At 36.9% G+C, this 2,877-nt stretch overlaps 1 protein-coding gene across 4 annotated transcripts in view; it reads right to left on the bottom strand.

The window, feature by feature from the left end:
- LOC106869430 (nardilysin) overlaps positions 1-2,146 on the bottom strand; it is a 27,256-nt gene extending 25,110 nt beyond the window's left edge. For 2 of the 4 annotated variants that reach the window (XM_052974754.1, XM_052974756.1), the window contains exons 1-2: positions 1,967-2,067; positions 1,036-1,172 (exon numbers count right to left, since the gene is read on the bottom strand). The gene's annotated coding sequence lies outside the window, so the exon portion shown is untranslated. Of the gene's footprint in view, positions 1-1,035; positions 1,173-1,966 lie in introns of all 4 variants that reach the window. The other 2 variants (XM_052974758.1, XM_052974755.1) reach the window with 2 other exon arrangements.
- Positions 2,147-2,877: the final 731 nt, after the last annotated feature.

The following is a 2,877-nucleotide window of genomic DNA, read 5'->3' as shown; positions in this document are numbered from 1 at the left end:
CCTCGGACGCTTTATAGATTTCACCAACTTACTCTTCAGTATGTCATAAGGAACCACTCCAACTTGAGCTAATACTTCTCTGGGTCACTGCCTACCCAAGCGTGCCCTCGACAGATTTTGTTTATTCGTATCTTCCTGAAAAATGGGTATTTTTAAATGATATTTTCTACAAACACCTTTCAGAGTGTGTAGATTACGATTGTATTGGAATGTAAAGTGTGACAAAAAGAAGGAAAAAAAAAAAAAAACCCAGCCAACACGCACACATTCCTACTGACACACATCACAATTCAATCAAATTTCCGAATTTTATTCTGTTGATATGTACGAAGAGTGTTTGTATGCGTGCAAGTCGATCAATTTTTGTCTTCGTTTTCATATTTGCTGGGCTTGCAAGCGCCAGTTATCTACAAAATGAAACTTGAAATTTTAATCTAATTGTAATGTGTGTCTGCATGCTGTTTTTTTTTTTCTTTCTTTTCCACATTAAATTCCAACAGAGTTGTAATCTACATACTCTGAAAGGCGTTTGTAGAAGATTTCATTAAAAAGCACCCATTTTTCTGGAAGTTAAAAGGAAACGAAAACAAACGGTGGCGGGGCACATTTGTACAGGTATGCCCTTCTCAAATCCAAGTAAAAAAACGTCACAGGAGTTTTGTTCGGAGGGAGGGGTGTCCTAGGGGGTTTTGTCTGGATACCAAAAATTAATTGTGACTTTTTTTCCTAGCCAAAATTGTGACTTTATTACCGGTCACAGCCCTTCTCCGCAACGAGAGGTCGCAGCCCCAGTACTACGAACATGCGGATAGAATGGTACAGGAAATCCTCACTCAGAAGACCTAGCAGTCGACCAATATCCAGATGGTTCCATTACTTCAGTTGGTCACGCTTGGAAATCCAGCAGGAAAGTATTATGACGGTTGCTTCTGATAGGACCCTATGAATGAGGCGTCTGAAGACTACCTCTACAACCCACCCAGAAATAATGGGCGGATAAAATGGATATATATTTATATATAAATATAAATTTACCTTGCTTCTAGGTATTAAGTTCTTTGTGACGATAGCACAACTGTTTTACTACAAGGGCTGCTTGCTGTTTTGTTCGGTTTTCTTTAAATGAATAAACTTCTCTCCTGGTCAACTGGTCACACGAAGATGTTTCATTACTACCAATTAAAATGGTTTGATTACTTTCTGTCGGCTATCGTGTTATTTTTACTTTCCAAAATACCACATCATATTAATTTTTAGATTCACTGATAAAGGAGGGCGTCACATTGTTATGACTAGGTTAGATAAGATGTGATAAAAGAAATATTCTATTTTTGAAATAATGTAATTATGAAACTATTCGATTGATAGAGAAGTTTTTGCGTATTTATTTATATTATATCTAAAATGTGGGGACTACACGAGAAATTAATGTGTATAGAATGGATTTATAGTTAAGGTTATTATTAATTTCTCAACACCATCGTTAAAAACAGTTAACTTATTAAAGCTAGCATTGTTGAAAATGAAATATTCTTTGGGAAAAAAATTCACTCGAAACAAGTATTTATTGAAAATTTTCAGAAACTAAATAAAATGAAATAAAGGTAACTATGGTGAATGGTTTGTTTTGAAACGTTAACTTCTTCGTTTCGGTAATTTAGGAAAGCCATACTATATTTTTTACATTTCCCATTATCAATTTCATTTCTTTATTCACGCCGCTTCAGTCAAAGATAGCTAAAATAGTTTTTGCCTTTTTATTTTGTCGCATTAACATACATACCTCCCTCCTTGCCCCTCTCATCATTAAAAATACTTAATCAGAAATTGTTGCGCTAGAAAGGTATCACGACGCTATTGTTCACAATACGCTCTACATACTCTAACAAAGGACATGCAAGTAGCAGGACTCTCCACCGCATCACACGCCACGTCTGGTTTTTGGTGATGGAATTAGTTTACTTACGGATACACTCTCCAAGACTTCAGTGTCGATGTCCTCTGGAACAATGTGTTCCAATGACGTCAGAGTAGCAGACGTGACGTCATAGTGTCTGTTGTCTTTGACGTTTTTGTTTTTGTTTTTAATATTCCTGACAATGAAGCATCTTAAGACAGTCGTGAAGAAAGAAGGAAGAAAATGGAATTATGTAATGTCTACGCTTTCTTTGAAGGCAGTAATAAGAAAACTTTGCACTCAAGAAGACTTTGCACCTGACTCTGCAGCAACACTTCTCATTGAAAAACAACTTTGTCACGTCACTGTTTCCATGGAAGGACTAAGTGCTTGCACACCAGCTAAAATTCTCTTACTTCCATGTGGTACCAGATGCAAGGACTAACCTCGTACGACCAGCTGTAGCTGCATGGTACAGCCCTGTCTTCCAGACTGAACCGATAAAGAAAAATTTACCTCTGTGGTGCCAGATGGGGGGGACTCACTTCCCCTAAGCAGTATAGGTATTAGTAGTAGTGGTAGTACCTATGGCAACAGCAGAGGTACCAGTAGTGGTTGTTGGTAGCGTAAGACTATAGGTGTCAATAGTAGTAGTGGTGGTGGTGGTGGTGTAAGTAGTTGAGAGCAAAGATGGATATTGTCCTGACTCTCACACTTTGACCCAGCAGCACATCCAAGAAAGACATGGCAACAAGAGGACAGAGAGAGAGCATAATAATAATAATAATAATAATAAATTGCTCATCAAGGGATTTACAACATCAGCAACGACAACGTCAACAATGGACCTAATTTTGCCCCAACAAAATGAAATAAAGACAACTTAAGAGATAAACATTTATTTTTTAGTTTATTTTATTTTAATTCATGGATTTACATACATCATTCTAGTCTTGCTTATGTTGGATGGTTATACAAAT

This window comes from Octopus bimaculoides, chromosome 19, assembly GCF_001194135.2.
Source record: "Octopus bimaculoides isolate UCB-OBI-ISO-001 chromosome 19, ASM119413v2, whole genome shotgun sequence".
Taxonomy (NCBI): domain Eukaryota; kingdom Metazoa; phylum Mollusca; class Cephalopoda; order Octopoda; family Octopodidae; genus Octopus; species Octopus bimaculoides.
The sequence above is the reverse complement of the archived record's forward strand: the minus strand, read 5'-3'. Positions and strand labels throughout refer to the sequence as shown.